We start from the raw sequence: 17161 nt of genomic DNA on the forward strand, positions 1-17161 counted from the left end.
CAGTAATTACAGAGCTGTAATAGATCTACTCTACCTTGTATATGTTTAATTACTTGTAGGTGCCATTACGGAACATTTGTGCGTAGTCTCCTTAAAACAATGCATGATTGGTGTCATGACAAAGGAAATGTGGCGTTTCACTACGCATAACCAAAACCCAAAACATAAACTACATAAAACTTCAACACTTATCTTTTGCAGCCTTGCAAGTGCTGGTATTTCCTTCAGGAAATGCAAATCTAGTTTAAAAGTCATCATCATAAATATCCAATTGATTTTAAGTACATCTTGCAGATAACTGAAACATAGGCTATATATCTTGCTTGTTTGCCTGTGCGGGGCAGGGATGATATTTTATTAGTGCAATTCTTCAAATGCATATCAAGAAAGCTTGTTTTGTTTTTTATTTTCATTAGCGTCATCCAGACCTATTGATTTACTGATTACTGCATCTATTCCTTCAGGCAAATGCATGTGAAGGGTCTTTTTTCCCCCTCCAGTGTGGTGAGCCTTGGCGTAATCCTAGTTTATCAAGACACAATGCCTTCCACCTCCATACATCTGCTCTGTCGCTCTCCAAATCTAATGCTCCTTGAGGGAAAATCCCCTTTATGATGAGTCATTTGAACCGGAGAGGAAGTACTGTGTAAAGTATTCCCTGCGGCAAACCAAAACTTTCTCACGGTTATTAATGCGCCATGTCTGCAGAGCAGAATGTCATGACGCATAGGTTCTTATGTATCATTTTTACGCTAAATATTTTGACAAGATAATTGCAAGATTGTGGCAGATGGAGGTGGAGGGTGGCTTGGCCGGGGGATTGATTGCATGTCACAGGCTCCTGATTTAAACTTTAATGGTGTATCAGCTCAACCCTACATTTCTGCATACGCTCCATACAGTTATAGAGCTGTCCTGCCCACAACGCTCTTGTTGAATCTCTCTGACAAACCCTATAGCACAAGCATGAGTAGGAGCAATTCTATGCAGTTCTTGTCTGATAATGAGCTCTTCCCACTTTAGAAAACTCATCCAAATCCTTTTAAAGGGAATCTTACAAGTCATCTGGTTATGAATCATGACCAACCGTTATTTTGAACATAAACCTAAATTGTTTCAGAAACCCACTGAAACATCAACTGCTGATCATCATTAACGAGATAATACTCTATAACGCATGGTCCGGCCAAGCAAATGAGTTTTACTTTTATGATTGGCATATTCCCGCTCTTCGAATTATTTATCCGTCCCACATGGTGCACTTTTGCAGCTCTTAACAAAAAGAAGCGGGAATTTTCACCTGTGAGCTTGCCTCTATTAGCCAAGCAAAGCATTGCTTTATGAGGCCATTAAACAGGCGCACGCAATCCAAAATACTCATTAGAACTTAACCTTCTAAGTCCTGAAGTAGCATTTTTATTATCAAAGACAAAGAAAATAGTCCCAGTCAGCAGTCCACCCTTTTCCAATTCCTACTGCCTGCACCCCTCCATTCTTTTTTATGAGCTGGTACAATCAATAAAGAATTGAAAAAGAGAGGCTCATCCAGCGGTGAACATAATTTGTGTCAGAAATGTCTACTGTCGTACAATGGTATATTGACTTCTTAAATAAAAAGCAGGATGACATACATCGCGAGGGTGCAGGGGTGAGGGGAAGTCATGTGGAGCTCTTTTTATGGAATATTAAGTTCGGGATTATTGGACATGCACAAGCAGGAACGGGGTGGTAATTTTCGATTCTTAATTAGGGTCCCACGTGCATGCTGCCCACTATCATGTTAGCTTTATGCCGCTTCAGGAGTTCTCACACACTGAAGGGGTTTTATGATGGGAAACATTAAAGAAAGCAAGGTGTGGAGATGAAAATGTCATTACGGAGATGAGGATGGATGTGGCGAGGCTGATTTTTATTTTATTTTTTATGGAGATGTTCTTTATATGTGATTGAATGTTGGCTGCAGCGAATGGTTGAACAACAACTGGCCCTTCCTATGGAATTTATTTCTTGGCACACAAAGCAGGATAATTGTATGGTGGCGAAAGCGGGCAGAATCTGAAGACAGCATACTGTGTGATCTCAGGTGTGGAGATCATCGATGATGCGACCGAAAGTGACCCGTGACTTCCAGAACCGTGGATGCGGGGAGGATTTTGTGAGCTATTAAATATAAATCAGCACTCAATAGCAATGCCAGGCACGAAGAGAGTTTTTCCACCTTCCAGATCCAAGCGTTTGTGCTTGTGTCCAGAAACAGACTTGCAGTCTTGTCAGAAAGCACTTTCTAAGACTCCTACCTGCAGAAAAGCTGACACCCACTTCAACCCACCACACAGGCTCTTTATGACATCACCTGCCAGCACCACACATGTTCTTCATGACATCATCTGCCAGCGCAAATCTAGCAGAAACCGAGCCTCCTCAGAAAATACACGGCATCAGCAGATATTCCTGTAATTAACCACAATCCCTTTTGTCGTGCATTTTATGATACGTAAAAAAGCGAAGCCCATATAGGTGATTTGTCTCCACGGCACTCTCGCACTGTTCCGTGAAGTATCCCCGCTGTATTTATGTTTAAGATTCTACGACGCGATCAACAGAATCAATATTCATCTCAGAATTTAAATAGCTCGTCCAAGCCTCCGGTTTGTGCATAGACAGCTGGCATGTTTTACAAGAATTCCCTCAGTGCAACCCACATGGATTTGAATGTGTAATAGCGTGCATTGCGTGGTATCTGGAGGTGCATGCGTGGGTCCTGGAGGCTGCAGCAGCTGAAATGCCTGCCCATGGTAGAGAGATTAAAGAGCCCACATTCCTGCTCTGGCAGCTTTGCTGCGGGAGGCAGAAGTGCGACCATTGTTCTGCAGTTAATTGAGCCCCTACGGCCCAGGGAAGAGCTGCACCCCCACCACAGGAGACAGGCTGTGGTCGGTCGGCCAAATGGCAGTGTGGACAATCCGGACACTAAAGAGCAGTGTGGGGTGGTGAGAGGTGGAGAGAATGCTGCTCTAGAGGGAGGTCGTCTTCACTGAGAATTTCAGCGTGCTGCGGCAAATGCTAACGTGGAGCTAAATGTGGTGGCGTAATGCAGACTGTAGTGTCGGAGAGTTAGCTAACTAAAAGTAGCAAACTGCATTTTTCAGCTTGAGAGTAGCTCAGTTGTTCAAATCAGAGTAACATTTTCAGTAACATGCTACTTGGTATGCCAAAATGTTAGTTTTTGTAATCTTGTATTGCATACAGCTTTATAGGCAAGCAAAATGGAAATACCTGCTTGTGTAAAATCTCTTGTGCTCTCAAATTAAAACTAAAACAATTAAAAGTATTTATATTGATTAAAATAAAGCTGAAATAAAGTTAAATTTAAATATTAGATGAAAGACTGAAATTAGAAATGATGCCTTGGAATGCCTTGGACTATCTGAAATAAAATGTTAAAGGGGAAATCGGATGCAAAATTCATTTACATGGTGTGTGCATATAAATGTGTCTTAGGTGTGTGGACACAGCTACCATATAAAGACAAAAATGCATTCACTCCTTTTTTATCTCCCAAAAACCTAAACAGTCTCAATTATCAAGCTGTTTTGATTTTCTGAGCAGTATAATGGCATATTGCTCAAGCCCCGCCCACAACTGCTGATGGACTGTCCCGTATTAGCATATTTCCGCCCTCAGCCAATTGTACACTGTCCGCCATTTTCTCCATGCTCGAGCAGAGCTGTTTTTAACAAGGTAAAAAAGGTGTTCTTTTACACAACCATTGAGGAATTTTAACCAAAGTATGTTGCAGACATTTAATGAATACTTGTGGAAAATGGCCATCTGATGTCCCCTTTAAGATAATGAAATGGCTAAAACTGAAATTAAAAAATAAAGCTGAATATAATTATTTAGATATTGTTTAAATACTATTTGGATGTAGAAAAAAAAAACTAATAAAAATGGCCAAAATCTATCGCCCTGTGATATTTGTTTACATTTATTTGATTTATTTTAGTGAACTGGTTCATTCAGAAATAAGCCACCTCAAAAATGATTCAAAGAAGATTCCAAGGGTTCCATTTGAGTTCATTTAAGTTACACATATTGCCATCCTGGAACAGGTTTTTAGTTTGAATCTAGTTTAACTACTTAAAATTATGGGTAGTATTTTCCCCCTGCTCAGAGTCTGTGGAGAGATGGCAGGCCTGCATGGATTTTTGTTGTGGATCAATGGTTCTTCAGACTGACATTGCTCTAAGAGCCTACATAATTGTTCCTTTTTTAACTTTGTTGTACAGTATATGTAGGCAGCTCTAAATCCATGCCAGTAAATAAATAATTCTGCCTTTTAAAATACAATTTCTTTGTTTTGTTTCTGATATAAACCTCTAATGGCAGACAGTATGATAATTATGTTTGCTTGACATAAGATTCATTCCATTGAGAACACTTAATGTCAGCAGCATGCAAACTAGATAGCAGTCATTTTTTCCATGTGCAAAGGAGCTCCCGTACCACATCAGTTATATTATCTATTCAGATGGACTCGGAGAGCTTTGAAGGCCACTTAATTAGCCTCCTCAGTGGTGACTGGATATTTGACCTTTAAGAGTAAATTGAGTCTTTTACGGTGGTTTCTCTTAAGTGGGATTTCCAGGAGTAAAAAGGGGAGAGGGGCGTAGGGAGATCCAAATGTTTCTTGATTTTCCCTCTCAAGCATGACAGCGGGCCTCAATGGCTGAATTTGTGGCTCGGCAAAGTCGCCTCCAGAGAGGATGAGGCTCAGCCATGTAACACTTCCCTGACAACCAAGGTTTGCATCAACCTTATTGCGCATTCCGGTGTGGGTGTATGAATGTGAGTGAGTGAGCATGTGCTACGGCGTTACAAAAAAAAAAAAAAAACTCACAGCAGGAAATGTATCACGAAATGTTAATGCTCCTTTCCTCCAATCCATTCCAAATGCCATGCAAATTGCTCCATAAGTCATGGCCTGTGCTCATTGGCTGGGAGTGAAACTGCAGCACCAATCTCAGTAGCCTCGCTCGTGTTTGACCGCGGCTCACAGTAACCCGGCAGAATTACTGAACGATGCTGATGCCATGTGACTGCCAGCGCAATTCATTGCTTGGCCTAAAAAGCTTTGGATGCACTTAAGAGGTTGCTATGGACGTAATGAATAAATGAGTGCTATGAAATTACTCCTTCCGGGAAAGCACTTTCTATCTGTGTTGGTAAGTGATCGCATATGTGGCTGCTGTGGACACCTTTGTAAACATCTAAATCACTGGGCATTGACCAAACCCCAACTAATCATTATTTCTACTTCCTCTTTTAATCAGGGGTTATTCTCAAGAAACGTTCCTCTTTGTCTTATATGTATAAATGAATGGAAGCAGCGAGAGCTGGAAAGTGAGAGAGTGGTTAGGATTTCTTAGATGGTGCACTCATCATCCAGCATAACTTTATTAGAAATGGTCTTCGAAAGTCAGGAGGTTATTCATAGTCTTTGAATGCGAGGGTCCTTCAAGTCACTTTTATTTGTAGCTTTTTTCATTTCTTTTGTAAAGCCTTTCACAACTGATTTAAAGCAGCTTTAGAGTAAGTGATAAAACCAAAGATGACTGTATCAAAGGGGAAAAAATCTGAAATTGAATTGAATTGTGTGATGTTAGTTCACATAAGTTAACATGTAAATTAAAGTCTTTCATTTGAGATATCAGAGGTTAATATGCTGAAGACTTTACAAAACTATTTAAGTCATTCATATTGCATTGAGATGTTTCCTATAAGCCTTTTAAGATGTTTCCTTAGATTTCCATTTTCCACTGTTGTTCGTTAATAATTTCAGGCTAAACAGTTGAATTTGACAGATTTCACATACATATACATATACATAGAACAGTTTGCATATTTCCAATGACTACATAGTAAAAAAGATTTTTCAATATTGTAAATAAAACTGATTAAGAAATGACTATTTCAGTCTTTTGTCTTCAAAATTTAAAAAAAAAGTTTGTTTCTTTGTAGCCTAATTAGTGAAATTTACTAGCAGTTTTTAAGTGAAAATAGTTGGAATGTAAATCATACACCAATTTTATTTGTGTATATTATGTAGATTATATATATATATATATCATCATTATTGTTTTATCTGGTTTAAGTGATGAATAGCTTAGATACTTTGGCAGGGTCTTTTGCGCTGGCCTCTCCTGGCTCTGAGGCTTAGTGCATTTTGGATGGTTTCTTAGTGACTTTGATGGTGCTGTGCCATCCCAATCATTTTAAAAGTTTGGCACAATCCATGTATATTTGACAGCAACAGAAATGGGATAATGGATGGAGAAAATGGCAAATAAATCTTGAAGTCTCCAAGCTGTGCCATAGCAGCAGTTTTTCTTTCCTCCGGAAAGCTGTTCTCGTCTGAGTTATGGGAGGGGTGTGTGCCTGAGCTCGCCGCTTGCCTGCAAACACCAGAGTGGTCCATATAGAGTAATTATTCACTGCATTATAGGCATCGCATTCAATACAGAGTTGCAAAAGACTCTGCAGTATGACACTGACACTGACACTGTCTGACACTGACCATGCCATGGGTCTCCTCGTTCGTTCATTGGGGATGTTGTTTCTGCGATGTATCATGTAAATTAACTAGATTAAACAGATTTCACGTGTTGAGTGCATAATTGCATGATGTGTGTGCAAAAGGCGAGCAGATGATTTATCTCACATCGTTTGTAACTGAGACCTTTCCGCCAGCCCCTCAGTGCCCTGCCATCCATTTGTCTGCCTCTGCATAAATGATTTACCATTGTAATTAGCACCTGTAGCCATCAATGAGTAAACACTGTTACTAAATAATACCATTCTGACAAAGCACAACCATCCTAATCAAGAATTAAATATCAGAAAACTGTATCACAAGCAGTTAAGATTTAGTGTCTCAGATTTTAGGTGATGTTTTTTGAAAGAAGTCTCTTATGCTCACTAAGGCTGCATTTATTTGATCAAAAATACAAAAATACATATTATCACAAGTCCCATAATGGCTGAGCAGATTTTTCTGCAGCTATTATTCTAGTCTTTAGAGTCCTTCAGAAATCATTCAGATATGCTGATTTGATGCTCAAAAAAAATATCTCAGGGTGTATTCACACCAAGAAAGTCTGCTAGTTCACTTGCTTTGGTCCGGACCAAACACAATGTAGATTTTTTTGTTGTTGTTTGGTGCGGTTCGCTTTCACACTGCCCTTTTTGCAAGTGAACCAGAAACTGTAAACAAAACCACACGTGTGCTTAAGGTCATCCATTCATTGGTTCATTCATTCAGCTGTGTCAGAGTTTGTTTGGAAGCGGACCGAGACCACCTCCTCAGCTGGGTCTCGATACGGTTGTTTGGTGCGCATCCGAATGCGATTGCTGTATTCACACCTGCCCAAAAGATCCGCACCAAAGGGGAAAGGAACTTGAGTTCAGTTCAATCGAACCAAACAAGACAGATGTGAAAATACAGCCTTATTATCAATGTTGAAAATATTTTTTTGAGGAAACTAATACATTAGGGCCATTTTTTAGGATTCATGAGGAATAAAATGTTCGAAAGAACACCTTTTCGAAAAAATGACTGAATTACTGAATTAAAAACTTTTGTAAAATTATAAATGTCTTTATTGGTCAGTCTCATTTCTGAATTAAAAAAACAAATTGTAAAAAATGTACAGGACCCAATTTATTCAGTTGGACTGTATGTACTGTAAGAAATTTCACTGTATACTGTAAATTAGCTAGTTAAAACAATATCGAAACATCTTCAAATAGTTCAATTTGAAGAAAGAAGCATGGAATATTTCTTAATAAATTGTCAGTTTATTAAATTTCCACGCTCGCTCGAACTAAAGTAGAAATGATATGAAATCCACCCCTGTGTTTCTTTAATTGTGATTTTGTGCTAATAGAAAATGAACTAACATGATTTCCAGTGTAACTGTTTGATTAAGGCACTTGTAAAAGAAAGCTGATGCCGGGCCACAAGACGGACTGCATTAGCATTCCCCGAAGTAGCTTCCCCTGACGTGTGGATCAAAGCGTCTGCCAAATGACTAAATGTAAATGTAAATGTAATGTAAATGTGTGATAAAATAGCATTCAGTTCAGTGTATTTGCATTCAAAATTGTAATTCTCATTCACATGGTCTATCTACCTGCTAGATGAGATTGGTAGTCCTTTAGAATAATTGAGAGACACGAGACAGGAGGGATGAGAAATGTTTTGCCCGAGCTATAAAACACACAGACGGCTCATGTGGGCCAGGAGAATATATTGATGGGGTTCCAGAATTCATCAGACAATTGTTCAGTCAGGCTACTTGCATTAATCGTGAAATAAATTGAAAAATGCAATCAATGATTGGAGAGAATGTTCTGTGGTAATGATATCACTTCGAGATAATCCAATAATTGAGAACTTGATGTATTCTATACTGGTATTTCTCTGCTCAGCCTGTCAAAATAAAGTATCTGGAGCCATGCGGAGTGAGAGGAACCGGCACAGGGAGGGTGACTCTAATTCCCAAGCCCCCCTTTAAGCATTTGGAGGATCAGAGCCTCAATTAAACATCAGACTATGGTTCATTCTGACTGTGTAAAACCAGTTGTCCAAAAAGAGGACAAAGGTTGCCCTGCATATTAGAATGAATTTGGGCCAATTGAGAGTGAAATGTTGGAGACAATGCTGCATTCGTCTCTTACATGTTCCTTTTTTAAAGAAACCTCCTCTAACAAAAGGGGAAAATAAAAATTAATATTTCCCCACTACCATATGTATAAAGTAGTGGAGAGCAGGCATAATTGTAATGCATGTAACAATGCATGTAGCACACAATGCCATCACACTGGCCATATCAGGCATGTATAAGTACTCTACCTATATGTATATTTGGGGTTGCATGTAGTTTGATTTCACTATTATAGCGCAAATTAACATTGTAGAATTTATCTCGTATTTTAGGGTGTTATATTAATTTATGTTAATTTGATATGCACACATTAAATGTAATTACTCACATTATAGTGCTTTTCCAAAAAAAAAAAAATACTGTACTGTTGCTGTAGTTTACAGGAGCTATTTAGTTCTAATATTTCTAATCTCTTTAAGGTAAAATTGCAAGCCTTTAATCTAAATATTTTTTTAATCAATGAGCAATATGTTATATGTGCATATTTACCCATTCTCTCCCCTTTATCAAGCGGTGAAAAAATAATGTAGAAAATAAAAATGAAGTCGTTCAGAAACAAAAAATGCCATTTACCCTCAAAGAATCCAGCAACTGCATGTGAAAATGTTGGATTGGTATTAACCTCAGCATACCAGGCAGGCAGTTTAACAGCTGTATACATAAGCAACATTGCTCAATTGACGAGAGGGATCATTTGAGGTCCCATAAGTCCCAGCGTATGTTTCTCTGCTAGCATGTGGGTGTGTGTTTGGGGGAAGGGTAGGAGCTAGCAAATTGGCCTCTTTTTTGCCATTTTGTTCAAACTGAGCCTAGAAGAAGAGTTGGGGTAATTGTGGTGGATCAGCAAGAACAAAGCAGGATCCATCAGCGAGTGTGATCTCTTTTGAGGCGGTGTCAGGAAAGGCTATGTGAACCTGCAGAAGAAGGCTGATGAAGGTTTATAGATTAATGAGCGCTGAATGCAGCCTTTTTTTTTTTTTTTTTACCCTGCCTGTTGTATCGACAGCATCATTTTGCTTTTAAGTCCCAAACTCAATACTGCAAGAGAGAATCCTTGCTCCTCTGCAAGTTTGGATCGACAATGAGGATGCACCATTTGTATCTTAGTGTTTGATGTACCTCTGTGTGGTAATTGTTTTTATGATTCGTATGTTTTTATGATCTGTAATCTTCTAATGAAGTTTTTTCTCAATTGATACATTCTGTTCCCTTTAATGATCCAGAATAATGGAATATACAAAGTAGGAGGGTGGATTAATTTGGCCATGTTGGTTTTGTAGTGTTTTCCCTTCTTTTTCCTCCATCACTACTTTTGGAATAAATTACAACAGAAAATTCAAGATTCAAGATTTTTATTTGTCACATACACAATTATACAGGGTATAACCAGCAGTGAAATGTAGGTCAGGTCCGCTCCAAGGACAGTGCAATTATATAGAATACAAATATTAAGAAAATGAAAAGTAGCAAAAAAAATAATAATAAAATAAAGATAAAAAATATAAATATAAATGTGCAGGTCAGTATGTTGTTGACTTAGATAATAATAAGAGGATACCCTATTGTACAGGGTATTTAAATAGCAGCAATATGAGGTAGAAAAAATTCTGAATAGCTTATTGATATAGTGACATTTCTATATATATATATATATATATATATAATATATATTTAATATAACAATGTGGATTTCTATTTAGATTTTGCAATATATATATATATATATATACACACACACACACACACACAGACATGAAAATGTTTTTGTCATCTTCCTGTTTTTATTTTATATATTTATTTATTTATTTTGAATATTTGTCACACTTAAAAGATTTGGATCATCAAACTAATTTTAATATTACACAGAGTAGGGCTGGGCGGTATATCGAGTTTGTACGATATTTAGTTCTAATTAGTTCTAATCACGTGACAAACTTTATATGAAGGGCTTTAAAAAAAAAAACTTGTAAGATATAGAAGCCTGTAGTTTAGTTTCAGTTTAAAATGGCGCTGACAGAGACTCGCGCTGTTTAATGTGTTTGAGGTGTGCTGTTTTCCTAAATGCATAACTTACATTTCACAGCTATATTCGCCTCATGTAAATGTTAGAAAGCCATGGAAATATTTCCATTTTGCTATCAGAAGTGCATGAGCCTTTTGCTTTGAGATTCTCCGCTAAACTTTACAGACTTCATTGAACGAGCACGCCAAACAGACAGAGCACACTGAAATAGGATTGCAATAATTCTGACTAAAATGTACATTTTGCTGAAACTTTCAAGATGGCGCCACTGAGTTCGGACACCGTCCAGGTCGCTCCGCTAAGATTGTGTTTTTATTTACTTTTTTACTTACTTTTACTTTCTCTTTTTACACATTTCACGTCGGCACTGATCACCTATAACAAAGAAACACTTTTGGACATTCGAAACTGCTACACTAACCTGTTCCAGGACACTTTAGCCACAAATCCAGAGTGGCCACTGGAGATTCTTTGGAACGCAGAGATGAACAATAACCCCCCCAAGGCGAAGGATCAAGAAACGCCACGGGAAACGCGCTGGAATTCGAGATAGACTCCGGAAAAGAGCTCATAGTCCTCCTCTTCCGAGCATTCTGTTCGCAAATGTCCAATCCTTGGAGAATAAGATGGACGATCTTAGAGCCAGGATTAGTTTCCAACGGGACATTAGGGACTGTAACATCCTTTGTTTGTCCGAAACGTGGCTTTCGTCCACGGTCCCGGACACTGCTGTAATGCCAAGTGCTAACTTCTCTGTTTTTCGGACAGACAGAACAGCAGAGGCCGGTAAATCCAGGGGTGGAGGTGTGTGTTTCATGATTAATAAGAAACTGTGTGATCCCAGGAATATCTCCATTCTGTCGCGTTCCTGCTTGCCTCATCTGGAACATCTTTCCATTATTTGCCACCCATTTTATCTGCCCCGGGAGTTTTCATCGATCATTGTTACTGCTGTGTACATTCCACCACAGGCAGACACCGGCTTGGCTTTGTCTAAGCTTCACGATGTGCTCAGTGGCTACATTAACAAACATCCTGACGCTGCCTTTATCATCGCGGGGGACTTTATCATCGCTTAGCAAAGCGCATCTCGGGGTCTGCTCTCCCCTCTCTGCAGGACATCTACCTCAAACGCTGCAAAAATAGAGCTGCCAAAATCATCAAGGACTCTAATCACCCTGGTAACCGACTATTCACTTTGCTTCCATCTGGTAAGCGTTTCCGTAGCCTGATGGCAAAAACTGAGAGACTTAGGAGGAGCTTCTTCCCCCAGACCATCAGGCTCCTAAACTCTAACTCTGTGTCATAACATCACTTGACTCCATGTAAATATCACTATATCAATAAGCTATTCATAATTTTTCCCTACCTCATATTGCTGCTATTTACATACCCTGTACAACTTTTTTTATGCACAAGGTTTTATTTTTTTTGCACATTCCTTTTTTACTATTTAAGTCAACAACATACTGACCTGCACATTTATATTCATATTTATATTTTTTATCTTTTATTTTATTTTATTCTTTAATTTTTTTCTACTTTTCTTTTCCTTAATATTTGTATTCTATATAATTGCACTGTCCTTGGAGCGGACCTGACCTACATTTCACTGCTGGTTATACCCTGTATAATTGTGTATGTGACAAATAAAAATCTTGAATCTTGAATCTTGTAGTTTAACAATAAATGTGTCATGTGTAGAATTTTTGTATGATAGCACTAACTGTAAAGTGACTGTAATGAGGTTTTTACTCAATTAGTCTGTGCTTTTTTTATTATTTTCATTTTTAGTTTAGTAAATTTAACTTCTGCTTTAAAAGCATTATTTTTGTTTTTAGATTGCAATGTTACAAAGTTAGAATGTAATTTTAACCCTTTTTAACATAATATATGGTTGAATTCACTTTATTTGTTTATTTGTTTGATCCAAATACAAAAGTGAAGAAAATCGCAAATCAGCAAAAAAAAAACCCCACAGAGATATGCATTTTTGCTCATATCACCCAGTCCCAGAGATAATGCAAGTAAATACAAAATGCAGTTAATAAATTATAATTTCATTTAAGGGATAAAAACTTGTCCAAACCTGCCTGGCACTACGTGAAAAAAGTAATTGCCCCCTCCTGTTAAATCATGGAAGAACTGTAATTAACCACATTATTTTAGAAAGCTGAGTTAAATTTCAAACCCAAGCCTGATTACTGCCAGACCTGTTGAATTAAAGGGATCCCTGTGTATTAAGACTTGTATGGCTTAATATAACGTAAATGATGTCTCTTACTGAAATATGTAGTAGAAAACCCATCAAAGATTTATGTTATTTAAAAAAATCATTTTATACATATTTTGAACTATGGGGGGGCGCCATTATTCTGATGATGTAAAATGGTTGCACTAGGTGAGCTTACCACAACAAATCTCGAAATAGACAACTCGGAAAATAAAATACTGATATGATGACCATAGCTACTGAAAGAGCTTACATGTGACAATGGATATAAGTATGGGTTTAAACCAAATGCTGTACCATTGATTTTTCTTCACAAGGAGTCCAAACGCCCCGGATATTGAGGGAAATCAGCGCTGAGAAACTCCTCTAGCGGCCGCGAGTCATGATTAGCGTCGGCATGTTTACATCCTAACAGATGGCAGATCTAGCGTTTCTTGTCTCAGCTTTTCTCCTATTATCGCTAGGAAAGCGGTCTTACATTGCTTCTCTTGTTGCCCTTTGACGGAAAATGACAACCAAAAGCCACACAATGTGGTATCGTATCACTATTTTAGTTGCGTATTTTGAGTTGTGCTGCGTTAAAAAGCCAAAGACCATAGAAATAAGCGCCAGTAGCTCACCGAGTGCAACCATTTGACGTCATCGATGCAGAATGTACTGTGTACATAAAATAATTGCGCCCCCCATAGTCCAAAAACGATGTAGATTTTTTTTTAAATAACATACATTTTTATGGGTTTTCTATTACATATTTAAATAAGAGACATCATTTACGTTATATTAATCTATACATGTCTTAATACCCGGGGATCCCTTTAAGAAATCACTTAAATAGAACCTGTCTGACAAAGTGAAGCATGCTTAAAGAGCAACACATCATGCTGCGATCTAAAGAAATCCAAGAACAGATGAGAAACAAAATAGTTGGCATGTATCGGTCTGGAAAGGGTTATAAAGCCATTTATAAGACTTTGGGACTCCAGCGAACCACGGTCAGAGCCATTATCCACAAATTCAGAAAACTTGTAACAGTGGCGAACCTTCCCAGGAGTGGCCGGCCTACCAAAATTACTCCAAGAGCGCAACGGCGACTCATCCAGGAGGTCATAAAAGAACCCAGATCAACATCTAAAGAACTGCAGGCCTCATCTGCCTCAATTAAGGTCAGAGTTCATGATTCAACAATAAGAAAGAGACTGGGCAAAAATGACATCCATGGGAGAGTTCCAAGGCAAAAGCCATTGCTGACCAAAAAGAACACAAAGGCTCGTCTCACATTTGCCAAAAAATATCTTGATTAGCCCAAAGACTTTTCTGTGGACTGATGAGACAAAAGTTGAACTTTTTGGAAGGTGTGTGTCCCATTACATCTGGCGTAAAACCAACACATCATTTCATAAAAAGAACATCATACGAACAGTCAAACGTGGTGGTGGTAGTGTGATGGTCTGGGGCTGTTTTGCTGCTTCAGGACCTGGATGACTTCTCTATCAGCAAATCTTGAAGGAGAATGTCCAGCCAACAGTTTGTGACCTCAAGCTCAAGCACACTTGGGTTATGCAGCAGGACAATGATCTCAAACACACCAGCAAGTCCACCTCTGAATGGCTGAAGAAAAACAAAACTAAGGTTTTGGAGTGGCCAAGTGAAAGTCTGGACTTAAATCCGATTGAGATGCTGTGGCATGCTGCAGAGGGTGGCACAACCAGTTATTAGATTTTGGGGGCAATCACTTTTTCACGTAGTGCCAGGCAGGTTTGGACAGCTTTTTTCCCTTAATAAATGAAATCATTATTTCAAAACTGCATTTTGTATTTACTTATCTTTGTGTAATATTAAAATTGTGTGTGACAAGTGTGACAAATATGCAAAAAATAAAAAAATAAGGAGGCAAAAACTTCTTCACACCACTGTGTGTGTGTGTGTGTGCATGTATGTATATATATATATATATATATATACACACACACACACACATTTTAGATGTACGAAACTCCATGTAATTTGATTTGCTTTATTTTAGTTTAGTTATTTTAGTGCATCAAGTTTTTTTTATATTTTATTTTATTGATATATAGCAGGTTAATTTGTTAAAGTCTAATGAATTTATAATATAAAAATTTAAATATCTAAAATATCAGATATATTTCTTTTTCACCTAAAAATAATTATGTAGGCAAAAATTGGTCACTGAAAAACCTATATTGTTGCCCACTAATCTGAATCTTTGGATGGCGTTTTCCCTTGAATGACTGTGAAGGTTATGGCCTTGTATTAGACTTCTTTAGTTGCATTCCTCCAGCGTTTTCTCTCAACAGCTTTGGCCACATCAGCTACAGACCCTAGACTTCTCTCTGATGTCCTCAAAAGTGCAGTCTGTACCATGCACCTAGAGGTATGGAAGCCCTGCCAGTCCAGATATTCCAATATTGATGAAGAGTCTTAAAAGGCTTAGATCTGGCTGCCTCTTCCCCTCCACTCTCTCTGATAAGCTTAGTGTTGCAGCATTGGGAATTTCTGTTGGCTCAGCTCGCACTTCCTTCACATACCCTCCTTTCTCATTATTCCTCAGAGCAGCGCATAAATTAGCAGTACCTATAGCTCTCTCTCAGCCAAACATTTTAGAAATGTATTCATCAATGCTTAGAGGGACCGAGATGGCTTTTCTAATACAGATGCCGTTAGCATTTTATTAGCATTACCTTTGATCTAACATCAATAGCTTTAATTGAAATAAAGTGCTGTATTTTAACTGTGTAGAGAACTGCAGGCATCAATTTTGGACTTATCTTTATTCTAACATCAGTGGATCGCTATATGTTATTATGGATGTTTTATACCCTGGAGGATGTCATGATTCCATGACTCAATTGCTTCTTGCCAAGTCTTAAATGATACTGCAAGTGCAGCAGCTGTCAGTATATGCAGTAGAACTTTCAATGAAGCCTATTTGTGTAATGCAGGGTTAAACAGTGGCTGAATTAAAATATAACTTTTTACATTATATTACTTTAATATTCACTGAAATAAACTGAAATAATTTATTAAAAAAACATACATAGACATATAATAAAAAATAAATAAATCTACGGTCACACTTTATATTAAGTGGCCTTTACTATGTACTTGCATCAAAAATAAGTACAATGTACTTATGTACTTATTGTGGTCATATTGTATTGCAAAACACTTTTGCTGCTATTGAGGTGGGATATGAGTAAGGTTAGGGACAGGTTTGGTGGTATGGGTAGGTTTAAGGGTGGGTTAAGGTGTAAGGGATGGGTCAACAGTGTAATTACAGAAATGAATTACAGATGTAATTACATATAGGTATTTAAAAAAATATACGTACAATGTAAAAACATGTATGTACACAATAAGTGTTTTGTACCAAATTATTAATTTAAATGTAAGTACACAGTAGTTAAGGCCACCTAATATAAAGTGGGACCAAAACTTCTTAAAATGACAAATAACGCACACAACTAAATGAAAATTTAAAATATAAAAATTACTGATTATATATGAAAATATTAAAAACTATTGATTTAAAATACTAATAAAAGCTATAATAGTATCTCAATGAGAGTAAAGTAACTCTGGTGTAATGCTTTATAAAATTATTTTTTAATGCCTTATAGTAAATCTGTTACTGTATTTATGGAATTTAATGTTATTATGAATAATGTTAACCACAGTACAAACATATTAACAGTGGTGGCCAAAATTATTAGAACACTAGTATTTTCATCAGCTAAAAATGGTTTTAAGTCTGTTATTTCTATCTTTTGCTGTAGTGTGTCAGGAGAAAATATCAGCTTACATTTCCAAACATTAATTTTGCCATTAACTGTTGAATGAATGAAGACGAATTGTTGAATAAAGTCGTTATTTTTGTTTTCTTTGTGTGCAAATGGATGGACTATTTTGACGATGTCTTTCATACTTTTCTGGGCCTTGACAGTGTTAATTACTTGGCAGTCAATGGGACAGTCACAAGCCTCCTGGTTTTCACCCAAAATATCTTAAATTGTGTTCCGAAGATGAACTAAGCTTTTATGGGTTTGGAACGACATGGGGTAAGTCATTAATGACAAAATTTTCATTTCGGGGTGGAGTAACCCTTTAATGGCAAAATGAATGTTTGAAAATGTAAACTGATATTTCCTACTGACACAC

At 37.6% G+C, this 17161-nt stretch overlaps 1 protein-coding gene across 2 annotated transcripts in view; it reads left to right on the plus strand.

Annotated features, from left to right (window-relative positions):
• The window catches only part of LOC306844580 (RNA binding protein fox-1 homolog 1-like), a 262566-nt gene that overhangs the window by 82311 nt on the left and 163094 nt on the right, over positions 1–17161 (plus strand). The window lies entirely within an intron of this gene.

Source organism: Barbus barbus (genome assembly GCF_936440315.1).
Source record: "Barbus barbus genome assembly, chromosome: 3".
In the NCBI taxonomy this organism is placed as follows: domain Eukaryota; kingdom Metazoa; phylum Chordata; class Actinopteri; order Cypriniformes; family Cyprinidae; genus Barbus; species Barbus barbus.